Source organism: Pleurodeles waltl, chromosome 2_1, assembly GCF_031143425.1.
Source record: "Pleurodeles waltl isolate 20211129_DDA chromosome 2_1, aPleWal1.hap1.20221129, whole genome shotgun sequence".
In the NCBI taxonomy this organism is placed as follows: Eukaryota; Metazoa; Chordata; class Amphibia; order Caudata; family Salamandridae; genus Pleurodeles; species Pleurodeles waltl.
In genome coordinates, this window is record NC_090438.1 from 378725369 (window position 1) to 378752400 (window position 27032).

General features: G+C 46.2%; 1 protein-coding gene across 2 annotated transcripts in view; it reads right to left on the bottom strand.

The window, feature by feature from the left end:
- The window catches only part of SRPX2 (sushi repeat containing protein X-linked 2), a 411391-nt gene that overhangs the window by 122375 nt on the left and 261984 nt on the right, over positions 1–27032 (bottom strand). The window lies entirely within an intron of this gene.

Sequence of the window (27032 nt, forward strand, 5' to 3'; positions counted from 1 at the left end):
GCAACGCATGCTGATTTAGGAATTCTGCCTGCTGGATTCTGAGATTGCATTTTGTCATCTAGGCGCTGGGCCGTTTTTGGTATTCCCTCTAGGTTAAACTGCATGGAAGTATGAGAGGGATTCCCCAGGCAAATGGAACAGGAGTAGTCACTAGGACTATTCCAAAGGTGGGCAGGGCCCACTCTCCGGCTCACTCACCATGCAGAAATCATGCATATTCCCCATGCCACTCCCACATGCCTGGGATAATGGGATGAGCATCCAGACAGGAATAAATAATCCTAGGAATTACCTACACTTCCCGGGGTGAGTTTGCCCTTGTTCCTGTTTTCAGACTTTGGGAATCCCATTCTCAAAGCCAGTTATGCATGCCTCAGGCCATGAAGGATTCCCAAGGATTCACTGTTCCTCAAGTAAAAAAGGTGCTGCTGGTGTGCTGTCCCCACAGACACCTGTTCTGATATGCTCTGAATTCAAAGGTGCCATTTTATAAAATGAGGTTGTTAGGTGAGCAGAGGTGGGGATTCTGACATCAGCTCTGCCTCTAAAACGGGCCACCAGCGGGCAGGCTGGCATTTGATGGGAGCATGCTATTTAAACAATACTCTTTCAGTAGTGCCAATGGAAGTAGGGCTGCAGCACCCCAAGAGATCCAGGGTGGAATTAACAAAACAAGACTAAAGGCAATAAGGAGGCTTGTTTATGTATGTTTAATTTTTTCAGCATTTATTGTATTCTTAAAGACAATCAAATGTCACCAAAGCAAAGTAAAGATAATCTTAACTTTTACAATTTTTTAAGAACATCAATGTTTACATCTGTTTGTCTTAAAAAGGCATAGATGTCTGTAATTACTGGGTCCTGTACAGGTTAAACCCGGGGTCTCCAACCTTTTCTGTAGCGAGAACTACTTCTGATCACTGAAAATACTTGTGAGCTACTGAAGGCTAAAAAACTTGTGCTTTAATGCCAGGCACCCCCATGCCCAGCTTCGTCGACTTTAAGCCTAATGCCCATAAAGCCAGATACCATGGTTTGGACATAATACTTTGACTAGAGGCACTATGACAAGGCTGCTATGTGTGTCAGTTACAGTCACAGTCGCTGCCAGAAAGGGGTGGAGGGCAAGAGGGGCAGCACAAGGAGCGGCGGTGCGGGGGGCAGTTAAAAAAATAAATAAATAGACTTACCTGCCCCTCTGTGATCTGCTGCTCCCGTCAGCCACCTCATTTCATGTGCTTCCCTCCCCAAGCAATCACAAAGCTTCTCTCATGCTGTGAAGTGCCGCGATTGGCTTGAGCGAGCAGAAATGCTGGTCTGGGAGGGAGTGGGGCACTGTGCTTGGTCTCCACCCAGCTGTAAAATACAGCCGAGTGGAGAGTTTCTAAGTGCGCATGTCAGTTTGGCCAGCCTCAGACGGCCAGCCAAACTGACATGCACAATTAGAAGTGCACATACTACTCATCCTCCACTTGGCATGAAGGAGGCTGGCCCCACCCTAAGAAGACGGAAAAATAAAGGATATTAAAATACTTTATTATTCCTTTATTTTTCTGCTTTTCGTCAGTGGGACAACGCTCCTCCGCAATAGCGGAGGGGGCCACCCCTGGTCAGTGAGAGCGTGGGGATGTATGAACGTGTGTGCATATGAATGGGATATATGTGTATGGGTAATTGAGAGCATTTGTCATATGTACTTGTGATACAGGACATACCTTTCGCCATATGTGGCACTGTTACATGCATAACACAAACATGTAACCATTTTTTTAAGTGAGAGAAATTTAAAGTGCAAAAATATTTAAACGTGGAACCTTCTTCTGTACTTCACTGTTTCTCAGTTATAAATATGTCACAGTGTTCTACTGGCCACTGGGAGCAAGAGGCCTGCAGTTTGTAAATGCAACACTTTGAAAACAAATTGAGAAAATGAAAATGAAAAGTGAACTTAATTATAAGGTAACTTTTCATTTTTAATTTTCTCTGATTTAAAAGCATTGAGAAACATCATTTTGTACCTACCTCCAATACTGATTTGACAAGGAATTTTATTTAAAAGTTAAATACCTTAGTGTTTCAATTTTTCACCTCTGTGCCCTGGGTCATAAATCTGACTCCAGCACTGCACCTTATCAGGCTCTGCTATCTGTAACCTGATAATAATAATGTAAGAAAAACACAGTCTTCCCTTAACTTTAAAAGGAAAAATGTGACCCCATGCTTATTTAAAAATGAACTACAGGTTGTGAGCTACTCTGAAGGGGTCTGGGAGCTACTGGTAGCTCACGATCAACTAGTTGGAGACACCTGGGTTGAATGATGCGCTAAGTCAAAGGCTGAGTGGCACACACAGATGTAAAGACCTCTACTGGCTGCGTTTCTAAAGTGTACAATTATTTATCTATTTTTGAAAGCAGAAATATGATTAAATTGCCTCTCCTTTTCCTTTGAGTGATGTAAGCAAATAAAAAACAAATATGGTTTATTCTTTTGTGAATATTTAATTTTCTACACTTTCAACATATGCAATAGGCAGCCCATATATAAGTATAATTTATAACATAGGCAGGTCTGAAATATTACCGTCAGGCAATATGGTAACTATACTCTTATATATTGTTTGTGTTCTTTAAACTTTTCGTTATTTGAACTTCCATTTTTGAAGTGTATGTCACACTATGCAGTGCTTTGATATTCAATATTATAATGTAAAATGCAATGTTTTTGCAGCATACATACATCTGTGTTATTTGTTTTCCTTTTGAGTTGTATGCCAGATGCATTAATCAGACAAACTCACTAAATTGCCCTAAAATTAGTATTGGAGTATGGGATATTAGGTGGTCTGGGCTAAGGAATAGTTGTCTGTAAATAATAGGACACAGGGATTTGCAAGTTGTACTATTTTTCATTCTCAATGGCAGCTCTTGCTAATTTTTAAGGTAGTTCACCATTATATGTTCTTTATGAGTAAACTACACTATATATATTGTCCAGTACATAAACACAAGCTCTAGAGAATTGACACACAAAAAGCCCAAAAGTTCACAAACAGGAAAAAAACATATCAGGCCAATCTTCCTAAATTACATATTTGATGGACACTGCACACAAATGTTTGTGTATGTAATGTGTATCCCATAGGTTGTATCCGTGTGCTGGAGATGGCTGCACATTCAGGTCTTGTGGGTGTATGAAATCTGCATTTTCTGTGTGGTCACACCACACTTTTTGCCTTTTGCTGGATTCTATATTTTCATTTTCTTCAGAACTCTGTGCACTTAACCCTTCCTAACCAGTAGCAAGGTGCATGTGCTGTCCTCTAGGCATGGCCAAATTGGCATATTCCTAACTGAGCTATTTGGATTACTGATAACCCCCTAGTATACGGTGCAAGACGTAATCAGGGCCTAGAACTTAAATGGCACTACCTACTTGAGTGTCAAATCCTGCTTGACAGGTCTTCTGGGTTTACATATAATGCTTTGGGGTGCATTTGAAAGGCAGAGAACTGGATGGTAAGATAAATATTGCGCATCCACTGCCTGGATGCTAATGAATCCTGCTTTGTTTTACCAGACTTCTGTCTCTGGGTTTTACATTTAACACTACATTTAACACTAGGGACACACTTGAAAGGGAAAGCAACAGGATGCAGAACAATTGTGTATCAGCTGTTTGGTTGCTGGACAACCCTTCTTTTGATCTACCACACTTCTGTCTCTGGGTTTATTGGGGTTACAGTGGCTGTCCCAAATCGAAGTTTACTGTTAGATGCAGGAAGACACTAGGATTACCATAGTACACTCCCCCCACTCACCCCCAGACCTCAGAGCCCTGGTTTAGTGTGGCCGAAGACTTTCACCACCTTGAAAATGGGTAGAGTTCACCCCAGGAGCTTTTACCTCACTGGTTAGGGCACGCCTATTAGTCCCTTCCATCTGCTATTTCATGCTGGGCATAAATGTGCCATCTCCAGGGACCTACTTCAGAACAATACTGGACCTGAGGAAGAACAGAAGAAGACCAGAGACCTGAGAGGAACCCAGAAGGAACGGACCTGTTCCCTCTTGCTCCCAGGCAAAAAAAGTGGAATCCCAGGGTCATAAGCCTAACTGTTCAAGCTACAGGGATACGACAAGCTGCAAGAGACCTTTCATGTAACTGCCCAGCTGATCAGTGGCAATTGAACTGGACGCTGCTGTTGGCCTCTTCCTTACACCCTGTAAGTCTCTATAGGGCATATTTAGGAACAAATTGCGATGCCTTTGCACTACGCAGGGCAGGCACATGTGTGACGCAACACTACAATAAAATTTATCAAGCCACTCAAGGCCACCTTGGGTGGCCCTCAGTGGCTTGATAAATCTGGAGTAACGCAACGCAGTGCAAATTGCTGTGTTGCGTTACTCTGCCCCAGGGAAGAGTTCCCTGGGTAGAGAGTGGGTGCTCCCACACATCCACCCATGGAGGTTGGCACATTCCCAGATGTACCATCACTGGTGAACCTATGAATACATCAAATGCTACGCCTCCCCAGGGAAGGTGCAACAAGGAGAAGTATCTTTTTCTCTCCTTGCTGTTTCCTTTTTGTAAGTGTGCTGCACTATGCAGCACACTTTGAAGGAGGGAAACGTCTCCTGCACAACAACAATGCTGCTTACGTCGCAGGCATTGTTGCACCATGGCATAAGGGTGCCTGCGTTGGTGCTGGCAACCAAAAGGGCTCAAACACAAAGGAAGGACAGGAATGAAAAAATAAAATGTAGATTTTATATAGCATGGTTTATCACCCATAAGGGTCTCAAGGCGCTGTCTAAGGGCATATGGAGATTAAGTGATTTGGCCAGAATGACAGGACGTTGCGCCAATGCCAAGGCTTGAACCCAGACCTCCAGCTCCTGAGGGGGTTGCTCTGACCACTGTGCTACAGGAATGTGCCGTCACATTAATTACAGTGCATTCTAGGCCCTTTTGTGCAATGCAACAAGGTGGCTTACTGAGCTGCGCCATGCAATACCTTGATAAATGAGGCCTTTAAAAGTGTACTCATCTGGTGGACTGGAACTTAAACGACTAAAGTTACAGGTAAAATCTTTGACCAGATGAACCTGGTTGGTGTATCTGATGCTTACACCATTGCGGTCAACATCAAATTTTGCCTTCATTCTGCTCTACCATGACCATTGACTATCATTGGCGCTTTGCACTTCTGTTGCTATTCCTACTTAAAACTTTAAAAATTCATACCTCGGGTTCCCCATATTGTTTTTTTGTCATTGTGGTGACATTTTGTTAATTACATTTTACTCTATTTTTCTAATTCGGTTTGGGACTTTTATTGTTTTGCATTTTGCATTAACTGCTCTTTTGGAACTGCAGGAGTTTACATGACACCTTGTCCTAAGTTAAGCCTGTCTGTTCTATGCGATAGCTATCAGGGAGTTGAGCTTAGGTTCATTTCGTGACTTTGTGAGTTCACTCTGACAAGGGTTGTGAATATTCCTTGAGGTGAGTAGTCACCCTGCTCCTCAAATAATAATCCAATTTCCTACAAATTGTAACACAAGAAAGGATAAGGATAAGCTTGCAACCTGAAATTGACACAAAAGGCTTATTTAAAGTCACATATGTGCCCAAAGAGCTAGTATACACCGGTGTTGATTGTTTACGAAAGCTTGATGGAGTTTGATAAAAGAAGCATCAAAGCATGAGCCTGCCCCTTGGATAAGTGCACAGTGATTGTGAGCATCTTGTTTCACACCCACACCACAAAGGATAGTTGTTTATGCAGAAGTAAGTTCTATACTGAGGTTTATAAGGCTAAGAACACAGGGGCTCTTCAGGAGAGCCTATCTCTTAGGTTCCTGGGCACAGGGGTGTCATAGCTGTATGTATACTGGTGATTTTCTCTGCAGCTTTAAGGCACATGGAGACTGAGGCTTGTGAAGTTCTGGTGAAACATGAGCAGCAGAGGCTGAGCCTGCATCTTGGAAATGGCTACACACTGATTGCAGGGTGGTAGTGTCAGCTCTAAAACTCATTTACTTTCTTGTCACTCCTCCTCAGCTCTTCTGCCAGCTGTCACCATACGTCTTATACTGGCTGCTGCAATTTACTGATGTGGTCACCCACTGCTCATCCCGGTTATACAGACAACATTTATGTATGGCCACCCAAGACTACATTTATATGTGGCAAACTAACAAAATGGTTGTTTTATGTTGCCTATTAACTTTAGGTCCTCATTCTGAGAGAACGGCAACCCCATGCATCCTCTCAGATGCAAACTGCAAAATAGGTACATTTCCCTTGTGTAGGGTTTGGAATTTACTAGGTGTGTGATTTGCATGCCATTCCAATGTATATGCATAAGATCAAGTGATAGCACAACAATAACACGTTATTCTCATTTCTAAAGTGTGCAAACAAAGCATATCCGCTACTTGCCCACATCTGGCAAAAAATGTGAAGGCAAAAACTTCTGATGTTTGCAATATATGCACCCCAATACTAATTCTAATTCAGGTGAGATTTGTAATTGGCGCTTAGTTCAGGATTAGTACCCTCATGAGAATGAGGGCACTAGTTGTTCTAGAGTGCCAGGACTATAGTGCCAATAATCTCAGCACATATCTCAGAAGTGAGGTGAAGTGAGCGGATGAGAACCAAGGAACCAACAGTGGCTACAGCAGTGGCTTCAAATCTAGCAGGAAGTCTAGTCACAGCAGGCTCAGTCAGCTCTTTGTGCTGCATGGAAAGAAAAGGCTCAGAAAGAAAAGAATACCCTATGACTGAGACCCAAAGAAGGGGCACAAGGGGCTCGTGATTGAGCCAGAGGCCAGCGCAGCTAGTGAATTGGTAAGGTTGGTTTGCTGGAGCCAAGAAAATAGGCTGCGGGCTCTTTGTGCTGCATGGAAGCGAGCGGTATTAGTCTGGTGTTGCTTGTGCTGTGCAAAGGAGCCTGCCCTGACTTGTTCCTTCATCACCGCGCTTCTTCTGCTCTCTGTGCTGCTGCTTTGTGCAACGTCATTGGCCTCTATTCACGGCCTGGGGGGGTGGGTTGGTGTTGGTTCTGGTTTGCTTAGGTGGAGGCCCCACCCGCTGGCCCCCCATGGTAACCCCTCCCCAGTACCACCATTAACGTTGACCACCACTGTGTTTTTGTAACACTATTGGCACCTCTATACTCCTCCTGTGGTACACTTGTTACTTTGTTGGCATAGCTCCAGAAGGGGGGAAATCTCTTAAGGAAGGAGGAGTTGATAGAAAGAGCATGAGGGGTGGGGGTGTAATAGTACCTGCACCATCACACGAGGTTGAGTGTAGTAGTAATGTTGCAAAAGGGGCCAGCTTAGGGGCTGGTGCTGCTTGCGATCTCCTCTCTCACCCTGTCTGCCTTGCTCCTGCCTGCCACCCCTCTTGAGACAAGTCATGGGGCGGTGATACCCTCCCCATCAACTGTGCGGCTCAGCTCCTGTGTACTCCTGCACCCTGACGTGCTGGAGGGGGATTAAGGGCTGGGCTACATTCTATTGGCTATCCTGCAGAAAGGTGGAGAATGAGAGCGCAGCATTCTTGTCTCCTTGAGTTGGGCTCGGCAAAATCATTGCAAACAGCAGTTAAAAGAAAAAGTATAGCAATACTAGCCCATTCAGTAACTTACGAAAAGGAGGTCCTTAAAACACGTTAGAAGGATTTAGCTTCTCCAGGTTCCGAAGCATTAAAATCAAGTCATTTCAGTAATCTAACGATTAAAGAGTTCTTTAGGCCAATCACAGGAATGAAAGAAGAACTTGAAGCTACTCAAAATACTCTCATGACAGCGAAGAAGTGATCATGGAGTGAGGGGTCTAAAACAGACAAAGCTCCATACAATGGTGTTTTTATGATTACCCCTTTTCCTGTGGAGTGGCCTGGAACTCAGGGGTTAATGAGAAGTGCAGTAAGTAAGGGCACCAGACTGGAAGAAGTTGAGGCTGATACGGCTCAACAAGCAGTATAGGAGGGGTACAGCTATGCTCTCCCACCAGTCCCAGTATCCAGACGTATCCACCCAATGAACAAACTGATAAAGGCAATGATCTGTCTCTGGTAATGAATGGGAGAGGAAGATAAAACCTTTGCTATAACAGCTGCAGCATATGGCAAGATGGAGCCGCGAGAACCTGAGAAGGCATTTCAGAAGGACGAGGAGTAATGGAGTCCATTGGAATATGATCTGCCACATTATGTAGGCAAGGCACTGGTTAGAGTGCTACTGGAAATCATTAATTCCAGTAAACTCCATGCTGATAAATTGGACACCCAAAGTGAGGTGTTACAAACACTTCCTGATTTTACTTTGGCTATTAACACCAATTTAGAGCATCTGAAGCAACGCATACAGCAGGCCCAAGAATTTGCTAAGGATAAGCCACTTTGGTGTCAATGCAATCCAATTGTGGACAAAACCGTCAAACTACCAAAGGTTATGACCACTCTAGCTCAAGATCTAAGAAAGGACGCATACTCAAGCTTTCAAACCAGAAGGGAGCACCCTATAAGTCAAATGGAAGGATGTTCTACGGGACCCGAGAAGATTGCAGCAATAACATCACAGGAGCTTGCAGGAGGAGGATTGTGCACTTTTGGAAAACCTCCACAAAAACTGAAGCTAAAACAAAATCAAAGAGATAAGCTGAATTTGCAGTTGAATAGAGACGAAACCCCAAGGAACAAAGATAATGAAGAATATGGGATAAAAGAGGACCTGCTACTAGTGGAAGCTGGAAGATCTGAGGGTTTGACTGGTAATGAAGCAAAGGCTGACCCGAGCGCTACGAGGCAACTACAGAACAAGTGATGCAATGTCCTTACAGCCAATGAATGGCACTAAAACGATCTATGAAAATGATATCAAGAATAATGGTACTCAGGACAAACTGTGGGAAGACCCATCATGGAAAAATAAGAGACACTTAAAGAAACTGAATAAGAAAGGACAAAATAAAGTACACATTGGCCTAACTTTGCCTCATAAGGATTGCCTATTTTATCCAGTGTTCGCCTAGAGGAGAGTCCTATAAACCACACAGGCTCCTGCAGGAAAGATATTGCATGAGAGAGGGGTATGCGAGCTGGACAAAGGAGCTGTGGTCCAAAGTCAGGAGTACTGGGGATGACCAGAGCAGAAGGGGCAAGGAGCTCAGATACTAAAAATACCGTGCACAAGAACAGATATGGACACCCAAACAGTAACACCGGAAATGGAGAAGGAAATCTTCTCAAAGTGCTAAAAAGGGTGTGCTTAGAGCAGGTGTCTCCAACCACTTGATCATGAGCTACCAGTAGCTCCCAGGCCCCTTCAGAGTAGCTCACAGCCTATAGTTCCTTTTTAAATAAGCACATTTTTCCTTTTAAAGTTAAGGGAAGACTGTGTTTATTTTACATTATTATCATCAGGCTGCAGATAGCAGAGCCTGATAAGGTGCAGTGCTGGAATCAGATTTATGACCCAGGGCACAGAGGTGAAGAATTGAAGAATTGAAGCACTAAGGTATTTAACTGTTAAATACAAGTCCTTGTCAAGTCAGTATTAGAGGTGGGTACAAATTATGTTTCTCAATGATTTTAAATCAGACAAAATGTAAATGAAAAGTTACCTTAAAATTAAGTTCACTTTTCATTTTTAGTTTCTCAATTTGTTTTCAAAGTGTTGCATTTACAAACTGCAGACCTATTGCTCCCAGTGGCCAGTAGAATACTGTGCCATATTTATAACTGAAAAACAGTCAAGTACAGAGTAAAGTTCCACATTTGAATATTTTTGCACTTTAAATTTCTCTCACTTAAAACAATGGTTATATGGTTTGTTATACATGTAACAGTGCCACACATGGTGAAAGATATGTCCTGTGTCACAAGTACATATGACAAAGGCTCTTAATTACCCATATACATATATCCCATTTATATGTACACATTTTCATACATCTCCAAAGACCATGCTCTCACTGACCAGGGGCGGCTCCTCTGCTATGGCGGAGGAGTCTCACCCCACTGACTAAAAGCAGAAAAATAAAGGGATAATAAAAGCACTTTATTATCCCTTTATTTTTCTGCCTTCGTATGGTGGGGCAGGGCCAGTCTCCTCCACGTCAAGTGGAAGAGGAGTGGTATGTACATTTATAAGTCTGAGGCCAGCCAAACTGACATGCGCACTTAAAAATTCTCCACTCGGCTATATTTTACAGCTGGGTAGAGACCAAGGGAAGTGCCCCGCTCCCTTTTTGAGCAGCATTTCTGACTGCTCAAGCCAATCGTGGCACTTCTTTCATGCTGTGTAACAGCATGAGGGATGCATTGTTATTGGATGGGGAGGGAAGCACATGAGATGAGGCGGTTGACGGGAGCGGCGGATCGTAGAGGGGCAGGTAAGTCTATTTATTTTTTCAACTGCCCCCTGCATCTCCTGCTCTGCTCCATGCACTGCCTCCCCTGCCCCCACCCCTTCCTGGCAGCAGCCGCAACTGTCATTGACACACATAGCAGCCCTGTCATAGTGCCTGTAGTCAAAGTATTTTGTTCAAACTACAGTATCTGTCTCTATGGGCATTAGGCTTAAAGTGGACAAAGCTCGGTGTGGGGATGTCAGAGGTAGCTCTCGCTACAGAAAAGGTTGGGGACCCCTGGCTTAGAGGTAACTCCAGAAAAAACAACAGCCTGGCTTTCACGTTTTGCCCTACCCCTCTCAGCACAAATGTATCGCAGACCAAGGGGTGAGAGACAGCTCCCATTAATACTGCATCATCCATATCAGGTTGCACCATAGAGGGTGGTGATGGCAAGAACTGATTCCCCACTAGCTACTCCTCAGGGCGCCCCATACAATGCTAGTGGAGAACAAACAACATCAGAAACAAAGAGATGTGTCAAACAGTTACAGAGGCCAGACAAAAGGTATTTGAAATGACACCTTCCAGCTAGAATATAAAACACTTGGTATATGAGACAGGTTACTAAACAGACAGAATATACTCAGACTGACCTCAAAGATTCCATGGCGGGAATACTGAAATTCCGAAATATTGAATATGTGGCATTCAGGCCACTAGGCCAGAAGGAACATCATGAACAGAGATAGGGCTAAAGGAGGTTTCAATTGTGCATAAATTTGAACAAACTAGATTTTTGTTGGCATCCTGGGGCATAAAGCTTTCATGTCACCAATATGACCGATACCCAGCAATACTTAATCCTCCTCATGATCTAACAAGGGAATACCAGAAAACAACAGTACTGAGAAGTGCAAAAGGTGTGCATGAATTTGAGTGTGTACTATCCGACCCCTGGGAGGGACAAAAGATTATGGCAGATCAGAGGGGAGGATCACCCAAGGCGGTGCTAGGGAGGCCCCAACCCACAATGGCAAAACCCCTGTGCCCTCTAATAACACAAGCATGCAGATAAAAATCTTTACTCCTCATGACCCGTCCAAAAGAATGAGAGGGAGGAGGATAAGGGAGGGGGTGGGTAATGCCAACAGGCCCGGGGAGAGAATCAAGTAGATTTCAGATCAATTCCACACAAGGGTATACGAACTGGGATTGGCTAGCCAGGACAATAAATCACCGACCCTGAGGAGGAGCAAAGAGCGCACCAAATGAACAAAGAACTAAAGGTGTGTTTCTGGAATGCGAGAGGGAGACGGGGAATGAGAACACAAAAATTAGATCTAGAAGAATTAATGTTAAACAATGCTATCTGCCTGCAGGAGAGACTGGATGAAGACCTGCTTCAAAATTATGTTGAATTTACAGCTCCTGCAAGGCCCTCTGCACATGGTGGCCATCCAAGTGTTGACATATCGATTTAAATAAAAACTAAGTGCCTGATTTATGAAAAGTTAGCGCCACCTTTGTGTAATTTTTTTAAACAAAAGAGGCGCAAACTTACAAAATATACTTTAATTTGCACTACTTTTGCAGCGAAAAATAACGCGAAGACAGCGATAACTTTTCATAAATCAGGCACTAACTGGGCCATTAAAGCTCCAAACATCTGGGCACGTAATGGTGATTCCAATCTTGTTAAAACAAGTGAGGGCTTCAACAGGAAAATGCTGAACACTATTATAATCGGAAATATATGTCTTTACCCTGCAGCATTCTGCTGGAAAGACTGGAGGCAGTAAAGCACGTGAATGCTCTGTTTATAATTGGTGGTGATTTTAACTTGAACCTATTCGGGGCAAGCACCTCAGAGGATTGTAAAGACAGGGAGAATACATACTGGAATATCCAGTATCCCAATTAGATTAAAAAAAAGATGCCTTTAGTGCACTTCTGGCAAATAATCTGGAATCCCTGGCCTTCGGTACCTGAATGGAAGGTTCAGGAGTGACTCCCCGTCTGCCTACATGCATGTCTGTCCTTTCTGATTAGCTGCCCTAGATTACGCCTGAATTGCTATTGACCATTTCTATCTCATTTGCAGCTTTAAGATGATGTCAAAAAATAAAAGGGCTTCCTTAAATCAGGTAAACAGATTAAAATCGACCTGCGAGGACAACATAAAACTTGTCATAGGGTGGGAATGACTGGTAATATTCTTGCAAGGAAGCTCAACTAGCCACAGCAGTGGTGGAAAGGCACATATTCTAGACCAGATCCTCTGTTGGGGGATGGAAGCCAGCAAATTAACTGAATAAAGCACTGTGTAACCATAGTTGAAAAGGAACTCAACTATGGAGTTGAAAGAAAAGATCAAGGGCCATATTTATACTTTTGTGATGGAAAACTGCACTAACGCAGTTTTGCGTCAAAAAGGATAGCGCTGTAGGTGCCATTTTTTAACATCACCAGGGCGTCATATTTATATGGCGCTAAAAATAGTCATTTTTTCTGACGTTAACCATTGTGCCTTGTCGTAAGGCAAAATGATGTTAATGGAGGAAAAATGACTCTAATCCAGTTCACGACATGTAAACACATCGCAAAACGGAAATGCGCCATTTTTGCCAGCAATAGCGTCAAATACAGACGCAAACAGAGAAAACAGTGCAAAGGAGAGGCAAAATGGAGGCAGGAAGCCAGGGGAGGCCCCAGGGATACCCCATTCAACCAGTAACCAGACAGGAGGACACAGACAAGACCCAGGGGAGGGGAAAGAAAAAAAGAGAAAGTGGTGTTTCAGCGCAGAGGAGCACGATATACTGGTGAGAGAGGTGACGGAGCATCAACATCAACTTTTTGTCACCTCAAAATTGACAATTGGAAGGAGAGAGACAATCTGCCAGCAGATAGTGGATAAGATCAACAATGTGGCAGAGGTCAGGAGAACTGTAACTGAGTGCAAAAAACGCTGGCATGACTGGAAGCGAAGGACAAAGGAAAAAATGGCAAGGAACAGGAAGACAGCACTGCAAACTGGAGGTGGGAGTCCAGCACCACAAGAGGACTTGGACAAGATGGAGGAGATGGTTGCAGCAGTCATCCCGGAGGAAATCGTAACAGGAATCACAGGACAGGACAGCACAGACTACCAGGTAACACCACAAATGCAGGCTAAGATGCATGGGGGAAAGTTATGCTAAAATGTCAAGTGCAAGAAGGGGGAGGCACATAGGACTCACACAATGCATGTCAAAGGAGAGTATAGGGACACAATGCACATTAAGCAAGTTGCACCATGCCGATGTAAGCTACACATGTACCTACGCCTTGGTAGCGCCATGCACCATGAAACATACACTGCCTGGACAGACGTTGAACACCAGGCCTAAATACCTACATGTACATATGCAGCACTTGGGATGGATGGCATGTAAAATCACTGTGCCACTGGCTGTGTCATCACAATATCCCTTGCAAGTAGTCATATCAACACTACCAACACGACCAAGGATTCAGAGACCAGGTAGTCAGTCAATACTATTCCTAGGGTTAAGTCATAGTGGTGTCCCTTGTAGTAACAACTTGCAACTGCCTTGCCTCATTGCCCAAACGCATGTGTGCTGCATCTCACAGCACACAAGTCATTGCAACTGTCCCAACAGTACCCAGGCATGTGCCGGTAGCACCACCACACTGCACATAGACAACACATCCACATGAGACAGTCACCACTCCATCATGCAGTCAGGGTGTCCCCTGGGTGCATGGAACAATGAACTGAACAGGCGCTGGGGGAGCATGCTGGACCTGTATCATTGGTAACATGCCACTACCCAGACCAACTAAATTGAAGTAGTGTTGAACCACACATCTTGATGCTGAACTGAAATGTGCCACTACAGAAAATGTGTCCCACAGATAGCAAACAATACATCACAACAGTCACAGACTGAGCCCACAACTACTCTGACACAACCATGTCATGCACATGGGAATGGGGAAATAAACACACACATACAACACATGGGGTATGACTGTGAACATAATGGCATGTAATTCCACATCGACGGGCGGGGGATGGTGCATGGGCAAGTCTGGTGTTAGTAAGACTGCCAGTGCAGTGTACCCTTTGCGCTTGGCAGTATAAGTCACACGTTGGGATGGTGGCTGGAAATCTGTCTGCTCATGGTAGCTCTGTGGGGCACTTAGCACAACATTCTTGATAGATCAAATAGTCTCAGTGCCACTTTTGGGCTGCATTGGGTGTAACAGGATACGCTGCACTCAGCCCTGCAAACCAGGCAGTGGAAAGGGCAAAGGGCTAGGGCATGGGACCCCCTGCACCGCCCATGTCAAGTGCATGGGTTGAGCAGGGGCACCCAGGGCCACACCACATCACCAACAATCATTGCATGGGTGTTTCACCGCCATGCAAGGCTGGTGGAAATGCGGAAACAGACCTGGAGGGTAGTGTAGAACGTAATACTTGTCTGGTGTCACAGGACAGATGGCATAGCCAGTCCGTAAGCTGCTGGAAACCTGCCATGTCCAGGCCATTGGCCCATGGGGCATTTCACATTGACAACAGTTGCCACTACCACCTGTGCTGCTGGGTGCTGTCAAATACACAATGGCAGTCAGGTGCCCATAGGACTGATGCGCTTGAAATGAGAGACCAGTATGACTACCTCAGAATCACCTCTAGCTTCAGGCTCTGACCTAAGTACAACTCCTGTTAACTGGCTATGTCCATAGACTCATTTACCATCAGGCACTGTCACATACAGAATGATGTACACAGCAGAAATGTCATACCCATGGTGTCCATACTTGGGTCTAACCCTGTGCTTGTGTCGAATGAGCTGTATTGTCACCATGCTGCACTCATGTATAATAGTGCAAGGAGGGCTGCATTGAGTGGGAGGACAGGGGTGTTTAGTAAGGCAAACACACCTACACAGACAGAAGATGAAAATGAAATCTGCCAGGTCCATGAGTGCCATACAATGTAGCACACAAACATAAACAACAACATGAGGAGCCATCAATGCTAACCAAAGCATAGTGTCCAGGCAATGCCATCCCTGGGGTGCTGCATGGTCTCGGCATAGTATGGGTGTATGTGAAACATGTAAGACTGTGACAGGTGAAAATTGCTATGTGTGGTGCTGTGTCATGAGCACAGCAACACCCATTGCAAGGCCTCACCATGCAAATGGATGCATAGGGAGGGTAGATAACGAAAAGATGGTGTTAAGCCACAAAAAGGATACACATCACACTTAAAAGATATGATGCAGCCAATTGTGCCAACTGGGCTTCCCTTCATGTGAAATGCAGGTGGGGCATAGGGCTTCAGACTGCAACCATGATGTACAGGAACAATCCTTTGGTACTAAGAAGCGCATCATAGGCCTCTAGTGCCACAGGAGTATCACTTTTAGTGATGCTCATGTGGCACTATGCACTGTGCCATATTGACAAGGTGGCGATAAGCCACTTTTTGTGGTAACGTCCCCTTGTAAATACAGCCCCTTCCGACGCCTCACTGTGCGTGGAAGGGGCGTGTAATGGGTGTTGCTGTGGGTGTGCCACAGCAACACCCATTGCATATTGATGCTGCCTCAGATTAATGGAATTTTGTAAACCTGAAACAGCGCCAAAATCTTACACCACTGCCAGGGGTGGTGTTAGCAGGGTGCAATGAGGAGGAATACATTTATACCTCCTAGCTTTTTGCTTTTCCAATGTGTGCTGCATTCTGCGGAAGGGATACACACATGTATGGTTACGGCTACTGAACAGACTGCAGCCTACCAACGCACACACTCCCCAATACGTGGAGTCCAGGAGTGTCTGAGGGACATAGCTGCTGCCATGAGGGAGAGGCCACAACAACTGCCCTCCCAAACTGGCATCAGCGTGCTTGAGGACAAGGTGGACTCCATGCACTGGGAAATGGTTTCCATCAGGGCAGACATGGATGCCTACCACTGGGATGTTGCTGCTATACTCAAAAATCAGCAGCTCCTCCTTGCTGCAGTGATGCCATATGTAGTTCCACAGATGGCAGCTGCCGGGAATTTGGAGTCCACATCTCCAACCACTGAAGTGTGTGTGGCCCCCTCTACCTCCCTACTACCACCATCAAGGGTAGAAGAGACACCACACACATCGGAGGATGAAGAGGTGGAACAGATCATCTTCACCCATACGACTTCCTGGTAGCACCAGCCCATGCCACCTGGGCAGTGTTTTCCTTTGTCCTGTGCTTGACATCATGCCAGTGTTAGCACTGTTACAGATATGCACTCTTCACCAACACACTGGTGACCTTTCTGCTATGGACTGCAATTGTCTCTAATTTTTCAATTGGAAATTTATGTTCCCCTTCACTGAAAGACACTTTATCCACGCATGTCCCATGACATGCTCCTCAACCCTGGACTTGTGTTGTGTCACAATTGTATGGATTCCACTAATGGGGTCACAGACCTGGACATTGTACATTTTGCACTACGACACTTGTAATTAAACACCACCTACACAACCAGCATGTCTTTGTGTGTTATGACACATCTACTATGCTTAGGAATTGTGATGTGTGTAACATGTCTTTAGTCACAGAGTGTCAGTACAGGAGTGCATGAATATGTGGGCACATATGTACGGACATGGTACCTACATGATGAATGTCGATGCTGGTCTCATCCCCTACAAGCAGTCCACTGAGTATGTCAAAAACACGTGTGCTACACTCACTACATATGGCAGGAATGGCTGTGAAACAGTTCTCGGGCAATATCGTCAGCTGGGAGTACCAGTAGAACAAACTGGCGTGAAACAGGGGGAATCAACCTCACCTGTAATTGCCACTGGTCAGTTTAGCAGGATAGATATGAAATGTAGGCTGCTGTGAGATATCCTACAGTGCCCAACTTTCCGACACAGGACCCAAACAATGACAGCTGAATTACCACACCTACCTGTCCTATACATGGTCAACATAGTCACCTTGAGTAGTGGGTACACTGGATGGCAGATGCACAGAGGAGTAGATGGGCTGTAGCTGCCAATGTGACAGCTCAGTTGTACGAAGGTGATGAACATGTCAAGAGAGGGATGTGGAAGCAGGACGGAATCTCTAGGCCAACACAATTTTCACTATACACCCATGGGAAAATCCTAAGACCCAAGCATAAGACACATGAAGTAAGGGAGTACCCAAACAATTATAATTAGAATTTAACTAAACTAAAAAGAATGAAGAACACCTATCTTAACCTAACCTATCCTAACTATACATAACCAACAACCGACCCTAATTACTCTATGCTAAACTTACCTAACACATTTAACGACAAACTCTAAACACTGGCCCCCCATTCCACTTATATCACGAGACACATGTAGGACAACATATACTAAACTACACATATACTACCTATAACAAAACAAATATATATTTTTTCTGTATTTTTGTTTTCTTATATTTTTTTTTATATAACACATTTTAAACATTGGCCCTCCCATTCCCCTTATATCACAAGACACATGTAGGACAATATATACTAAACTACACATATACTGCCTATAACTAAACAAATATATATTTTTTTAGCATTTTTTTTTTATTAAATATTTTTTTTTTAAATGTATATAACACATAAAAGCCCCAACATCAGTTGCCACCCACACGCCCACATAGTAAAGTGTAAAAAGTAAAAAAACAAAATTAAAAAAAAACTACTTATCCTAACTAAACTACTAACCTAGTCTAACCTGACACTAACCGTTTAAAACCCACTAAAAACATTAAAACAAATAAGGAGGGAGGGTACTGAACTGGGGGTGAGTCATTAAGTCATTCACAGATTGGCCCTCTTGAGTTTCCTCTTGATGAATTTGAGTCTCTTTGTGTTTTTCTCCACCTCCTTCTCAAGAGTGTCCACCTTTTTGAGGACCAGTGTGATATCCTTCTGTAGGTCCCTAATAGCACTCATGTCCATGGCAGCAGGTGTAGGCGGCTGTGGCATGGATGTTGAAGGTGCAGCAGCTGGGTCTTTTGTGATGGTGTCAGCTGTGGCCCCCTGCACAGCTGTGGTGCTTGGTCCTCCCTGAGTGGGCAGTGTGGATCCCCCTTGGGTGAATGCCAGTCACTCACTGGTGGATCACTCCATGCGATAGTGGCGTGCCATCCTCTGGAACCCAGATTCCTCTGCCAATATGTGCCGATAGCGGACTACCCTCTTCTGAAAAGCCCGCAGTTCCTTGTTGTTCATGTTGGCAGCTGTTAAATTGAGACAGGCAACCATCAGTGTCAGCATTGTGTGGAGTATGTACAGATTATAACCTTACACACTACATCGAATTGCACATGCACTCCAACTCACATTCCAGATAATACAGTGGCCCTGATGAATGAAACGACAATGCTGCCTTAGCATAATTTCATTGACACCATTGCCACTCACGACAAGATTAGGAAACAAACAAAATTAGATGTGCATTGATTTTGTGCCATGTGTAACAATGCAAAGACAGCTTCAACTTCACATAGATCAGGGCCACTATTCCTCATCATCTGTGTCAATTTTCGACCATGCATCACCAGTAACTTGAATCTGTTATTGGGAGTATGGGATGCAGTTGGTAACCACAAGGGGTAAGTGTTGATAGGTACACATGCAAGCCTGATCAAATTGACTGTCACCTATGCTGTGAGCATCACATCTACCTACAAATTTGTTGTTACTCATTCACGCTGCTCTGCCTCAGGGGGTGGCCATGCAATTCATCTTCTCAATTGCCCAGGTCATCCACCAAGGCATGCCCACTCATACATGGAGTCAGGGAGTGGACCATATGTTAGGAGGGCTGACAACTAGGATCTATACCTAATCAGCCAATACCATTCCTTACACACCCATATCCATACCAGCACATGTTTGGACTTGATCTGCATGCACACCTATTACATTCCATATAAGTGTCACGTAAATGGAGTACAATGTATGTGGCACCATGCTAGGGGACAATGGCCCACCCAGTCCTACATGTACATTACAATACAGGGATGCACCAATTTGTGTACAAAATGGTGCATCACTGTGTTGTGAGAATGACGGTGTGTCCCAGTGCCAATATTTTCACAATGGTGCACATTTAAGTCATGCATTGGTCCCACATGTGGCTTGTCATCGCCTTGTTTGCCCAATGCTGCCCATTGAGCTCCACAAGCCTCACAAGATATGATCCTCTGCTTGTGCATGGGAAACCATTAAATGGGACACAGTGTCACCATCCAGCCTAGTTTGATATCTGATCATTTGACAGATCATCACTTCTAGCATTGCGTGCAACACACATGACTCACTCACACAAAAGCCTTAATCACTACACAGGACAGACATAATCACACTTACTGGATACATCTGGGCCCTCAAATCTAGCCACTTCGGTGTAGGGGGCAGATCCACCTGTAAGATATGGATGGAAAACAATGGTTAGTAACATATCACTGTCACTACTAGTGGACAACATATTACAGCGTGTACTATTTTAGATGAGTGAGCTAATTATCCAGGTTGAGGACTGTACAACAGACACACCACTGCAAACTCACGATGACACTGACACTCAGGTGAGTCAGAGCCAAACATCTGCACACTTACACTGGGCCTGAGACTCATGTAGTGCTACAAACTGCAACAAGCATATGTGGCCAATCTATAGGAGATAGAACTCCATGGTGTGAGGGGGAGTTGAGTGACAGATACATGACACTACCTTGGTGCTCTACAAGACAACTGATTCAGGTATTCTGGTTTGTCCTGCAAGGCACACAGAGGCACTTTGTGAAGGGCAAGCAGCTCAGTTTTTAGTCTGCAATGTTCATGGATTGAGTAATCCATGACTGATGTGTCAAAGTTGTCTGATGTTATCAAATGCCCCATTGCCAGCGCCCCCTAAGGCGGGTATGCCCCCTTTGATAACATAATGGCAGAGATGATATATGTGAAATTATGACAATGTGGCACCATACATGGATTGCCCTATTTTGTTGTCACAATCCAGTTACATATGGTGTGCTGACAGTGTCTTGGCTTATCATACATGACACAATGCTGGGACACAGATGTTGCTATGGCCCCTGAAATGTGTGACTTAGTGATGGTTGTGCATGACTCACCAAACATCTGATTTGCATTGGTAAAATGGTAGGATGTGTGAACTCCATGTCTATACTGGCACAGTTACACTTCATTCTGGTTGCATGCAACCTGTCCATAAGCATTGCATGCAGCACACCAGCATATCTGCTACTGTCATTCATGTGCGTTGAACAGTAAACAGTTTGCCAATGGGAGACTCACCAACAGAGCAACCGATCACCACCCCAAGATGGTCAAGCAGATCCTGCTCCCTGGCAACCAGATCTGCCCAGCGATGCTTCAGCAGGTGCTCGTTGCGGCTGCTGCGGTACACCCGCTTCAGGTGGTGGAGCACCTTGCCCCACCGCAGCCACCTCACCTCCATCTGGTAGCCCTGTATCACACGCCCCCCCCATCTCCAACATTAATGGGAGGTAGTGGGCTACCAGCCACAAGAAGCCTCCCACCTCCTCCTCCCTCATCCTAGTCAGCCACCCACTACCAGACATATCTCTGAGGTACAGGTTGACAAAAAAATATTATTCTAAACAAAAATTAAGTAAAGGAAACTTAAGGCCCAAAAATAACAATCCCAACTAATCCAACTTAACAACTATCACGGACAGACACCCCACAGTACAAGTACAATAAAAAATACTAACAACACACAAATGTACTAACAATAGGACAAAGTACAGTCGAATACTACAAAAAACACAACAGGAGGGACTGTCAAGATACAATACAGAACATACAGATTAATAACACACCACCAACTCCAAGACACAACCACACTGTCAAAAGAGGCACAGTCTTTAAAGAGAAAGTGAAAGTACACCCACTGTACCATTCCTGTAAATGGGATTTCCTATTACATCACTTCCTGTCTCGAGCGTCACATTTTCTGTAATGCGTGTATTTATTTGACACATCTGATATTTGCGTGAGTATTTCAGATGCATGACCTATGTGCGTCTTTTTTTATTGATGTATTACCTTTATGCGTTGATTTAACAGTAAATCAGCATTGAGATGATTTGCGAAGGTGGAATTCACCCTAGTGTCCCATGGGTCATATGCTTTGCGTTTGCGGATGTTTGTGATGCATTTGCATAATTTGTTTTTACTCTCTTCCTGATTGTGTGCTTTTGTCCATTGTCAATGGATGCACCCTGTATCAACATTCAAATTAAGTGGGCTGGGCTGCAGTGTGGCATTTTGTGTATGGCCACATGTGGTAGTCCATACAGCAATGTGATTTGTACGTGATTGGTCTGTTACACCAATGTGTGTGTTACATAATCCACAACATGCAAATGTATTCACGTCATGTATCTTTAATGCATGTGTGACAACAGTGTATCCACATATGTATAGCAGTCATTACTATGCAAAAGTTATGGAATGTGATTGTGAATTGTGTTTACTTATATGATGTGTGTAGTTGTCTTACAGGGGGGAGGAGCCAAGATGGCGACCGGGAAGGACGCTTCGTAAAGCGCTCCGTCTCGGGCTCGCCTCCAAAACGATTGCGGGGCACCCTGGGGTCGCCAATATCCTCATACAGAGGAGTAACCCGCTCTAGGAGCCTCTCTCCCCTTGCTGACGGCCACGGGGGCGCTGGGGCGGCTGAGTGGAGGAGCCGCCGAGGGACAACATCGCCTCAGGACTGCGGCCGCCATTTTGCCTCGGCGCGAGGCTCGGAGCTCCGTCCCGGAGCCCCTGAGGTGAGGTGGGGGTGCGGCGGTGGGGGGATCCCGTTGCGGGAGGGCAGCGGACCTGCCTCGGGGCTCTCCCCCCCCCCCTCTACCGCTGGACAACCCTCTCCACTGCCGTGGTGGGGAGGGGCGGTGGGACGGTGAAGCTGTGATTGGGGACATTGGGCGGTTCCCCCCCCCTTGGCCTGCGTTCTGGCTGCAAGGCGTGCCCCCCCCCCCCTTCGATTTAGGGGGGTCGCGCAGTAAAAGTCACGGGCTGAACGGAGGAGCCGCCGAGGGACGACATCGCCTCAGGACTGCGGCCGCCATTTTGCCTCGGTGCGAGGATCGGAGCTCCGTCCCGGAGCCCCTGAGGTGAGGTGGGGGTGCGGCGGTGGGGGGATCCCGCTGCGGAAGGGCAGCGGACCTGCCTCGGGGCTCTCCCTCCCCCCCCCCCTCTACCGCTGAACAACCCTCTCCACTGCCGTGGTGGGGAGGAGCGGAGGGGCAGTGAAGCCGTGATTGGGGACCTTTGGCGGTTCCCCCCCCCTTGGCCTGCGTTCCGGCTGCAAGGCGTGCCCCCCCCTTCGACTTAGGGGGGTCGCGCAGTAAAAGTCACGGTGCGCATCTGGAGCCCTGGCGGTTTGCTCTACACGCCCCCCTGGTCACTCCTAGTGGCTCCTGCAATTCATGAACGTCTGCGGGCTACAAGTGGGGCCCCCCCCGAAGTATATTATGACTCCACCATTCCCCCGGTAAGAGGAGCAGAACCCTGCATGGAAGCCCAATTGGAAGTGAGTGCATATGGCAATTGACCTTGTGAGGGTGGGGGACCCACGCCCAGGCCCTGAATCGTTGGAGCCGACATGATGGGCATATTGGATTGACTTCGGAGATCATCCCGCTATCCGCCGCCCCCCCGCTGGCGCCGGGTGAGGGACCTGGAAACGGGCAACCAAGCAGGAACTCATTTCGTGGAATATTAGGCAGTTTGTAATCCAAAAAACTTAAAGCGCATGACGGTGGGGATCCGTGAGTACACACAGCCCTCCATATCCGTCCAACCTGGGGCTCGAGGAGCTCATGTAAGCGCAGTAGAAACAGAGACCCATAAATCGAGTCAAAATGGCCGGGAGATCAAAATCAGCGAGGAATCAGGACCGGGGCACGCAGGGACCAGCGCCTGGGGACCAACAACCTACTCCTACCTTACAATCACTGGAATCTACACTTTTGGCCCATTCTACACAATTCGAGAGAGTACTCCAAGCAATTATGGACACTAAAATTTCATTAGAAAATAGAATAGATACGGTATCGCAAGATCTAAATATTCTTAGAGCGGACCACCGCAAATTATCCGAAAAAGTGAAGTCAACGGAAGAGACGCTAAATGACATGTGCCCCAAAGTAACGGACAACCAAAAACAAATTCTCCGCCTGGACCTAGAGGTAAAAACACTGCTGAGGAGAGCAGAAGAGGCGGAGGGAAGATCACGCCGCAACAACATACGGTTTCTTGGTCTCCCGGAAAAATCAATAGAACAAAACACAGAGATTCAACTGGAACAGTGGTTAGCCAAAGAGGTCCTGAACGGAGCCCCGTCGAAATTCTTCTCAGTAGAAAGAGCACACAGGACTCCTGGGCGCCCCCCAGTACCGGGCCAGTCCCCAAGACCGCTGATAGCCAGGTTCCTGAACTTTAGAGACCGGGATGCGATACTGCAACAATTCCGCAGCAATGGTCCATTTCAATATGAGGACTCCACTGTTCACGCTTACCCAGACTTCACTCAGGAAGTGCAAAGACAACGCAACTCCTTTGCTCAAATTAAGCAACGTCTCCGTGAACATGACATAAAGTATGCTCTGCTATTTCCCGCTAATTTAAGAGTACTAACAGATGAACGCACCCACGTGTTCACATCTCCGGAAGACGCTTGGACATGGCTACATGCCAAGGGGTTTGCCCAACCCCGAGAAGAAACCGGTATTAACGACAACTGGTCCACAGCATCCAATCGGAAACGCCCCAAAAGACGACCCGGGGGTCAACCTACGGAGAAACAGGCTGCGGAAGAGAGAGCCAGGGTCCTGAAGGAAACTCCCCTGCTGACACAAAATGCTTTTGAGACACTCAGAACCCATCCGGAGGAGGGTTCGGAATCGGATTCAATAAGCTCGGATTCCACACTGACGGGGTCGCTGAAAGGCCCAGAGATTACTCCCCGGACTGCGGACATACTCTGAACAACTGATGCTGACCCACCACCAGGGCGGGACCCGCTGCCACAGAAGGAGAACAGGATTGAATATTGTGTGTCCCGCCGACAGCGGCTGGATATATCGCTTGAAATTATGTATCCTTGTTTCTCTGCTTTCAGAGTCAACTCCTGTATTTAGCCTGCGTGTAATTGGAGGTGACGCGCGGCAGGGGAGGGTTGGCTTGCTGCGCCCCGGGAATGCCCCACACAACTTGCAGGCTGAATCTGCAGAAGGATGCGAGCCCCTATAATGAGCCGCACCCGGATAGTATTATAGCTCCCCCGCAGGCATCCACACGGACACTGCCTAGGTCGCACCTCTCTGGGGTGTGCGTTTTTTGTTTTTTTGTTGGTTCACAGTTGGGGTTGGGATCCAGTTGGGGAGGGAGGGAGGGTAATTACCAGTTTGTACACCGCAGGTCTGCGCATAACACAAGACACATAGATGGAGGTTGGGGAACGGGCTGTAGTGGCGATGGGGAGGGGGAGGACTGCTTGGACCCCATCAGGGACCAGACTGTTAGATGCACCACTACGAAACAAACATGGCCCAGCAAACAGCCCACAACGTAAGCAAATATATCATAGTCACCTGGAATGTCAGGGGTCTAGGGAACCACAGAAAAAGGTCCAGGGTGCATGCAAGACTCAAACGCCAGGGCACACACATTGCAATTTTACAAGAAACCCACCTACTGGACCCAGACTTACAAGAACTGCGGAATAGATGGGGAGGTCAGATCGTAGGCACATCTTATTCAACCTTTGCGAGGGGGGTCCTGATATGGATGGCAGGGAGTGTTCCATTTCTTCTAACATCATACAGGATAGACCAGGGAGGTAGGTACGTGGTGGTGGAGGGTAAATTAGACGGAAAACAATTGTCACTCATAGGAGTATACGCCCCGAACACTGCGTTGCCTGTGTTCCTGAACACGCTCACCCCAGCTCTATTGACTAACCCTGCAGCACCTGCAATATGGGGTGGTGATTTCAATAATACGCCGGACCTGACATTGGGCTTGCCCCCCCACACATTCAGCGGCCAACAGACGCCCCGGGTGCCCACTGGTGACATGGGCCAGTGACATGGGTCTCTGCGATTTGTGGCGCATGCAGCACCCGCAGCGCAGAGAATACTCATTTTACTCAGTACCACACAAAGTATACACTAGGATAGATCTGCTATGGGGTACCCGGGACATTTGCACAGTAACCAACGGGATTGAATACTTAGCTAAGTCACTATCAGACCACTCACCGCTTAAAATAACTTTAGATTGGGGCAGGAGGCGACAAGCGATCCCAACCTGGAGATTACAAGTGGAAGCGTTGCAGGACCCTGCATTTAAAGACGCTTTGAGTACAGCGCTCAAGCAGTACTGGGAATTGAATGCTGGCACTACAAGCTTAAGAGCAGTAGAGTGGGACGCACATAAAGCAGTGACCCGCGGGCACTGCATTTCCACTACATGGGGGTAAGACGCACACTCCATGCAGAGGTTACCAAACTGGAAAAGAAACTAAGAGCACTAGAAAACGCAGTGGCCCGCAGCGAAACACCATATACGTCATTAAAAGATGCGCGCGCAGAATACGCAGCTGCAGACGCCACACTACGCCTACATGACTACAAATATCACTTGACCAGATTACAAGCGGAAGGCGACAGATCGGGTAGGCTGCTAGCATGGCTCCTGCGGGAGGAACGGCAATGCCCCCCAATAGGGGCAATAGTCTTCGGCGTAGGCGCAATAGCAACCACACAGGATGAAATTAATGATGCGTTCAGGAAATACTACACACAGCTATACAGCACACGCACATCATGCACCCCCCAACAACTCGAGTCCTTTTTGGTGGAATCCTCTCTGCCCCAACTCACACAAAATGACAGGGAGACATTAGAGGCCCCCATCACATTAGGAGAACTAAATAAGGCTCTTGAACAACTACCTAGAAATAAAGCTCCAGGGGCAGACGGCCTGCCATCAGAATACTACTCCACTTTTGCAACACACCTGGTCGCACATCTCCTAAAAGTCATGGAAGAAGCAGAGATCAAGGGAAGTCTCCCCCCCACAATGAGAGAGGCAATGATAGTGGTCCTCCCGAAACAGGGGCGAGACCCCACTGACGTTAGGTCCTATAGACCCCTGTCTCTACTAAATCTAGATTGCAAACTACTTGGCAAAATACTAGCCAACAGGCTAGCTCCTCATATGCACACTTTAGTACACGAAGACCAGAATGGATTTATCCCAAAACGCAACACCTTTCTCAACATTCGTAGGCTACTAAGCGTAATGGGCGATACCCCCCCGAGTGCATCTGAGGAAGCAGTGATCTCGCTAGACATCGAAAAAGCATTCGACACACTAGAATGGGACTTCCTGTTAGCCACCATGCAGCGAATGGGCATAGGCCCAAAATTTATAAGATGGGTACGCATACTGTACACCAACCCGCAGGCCAGGGTGAAGACAGGAGGAGTCATATCAGAGAGCTTCCCAATTAGCAGGGGAACAAGGCAGGGCTGTC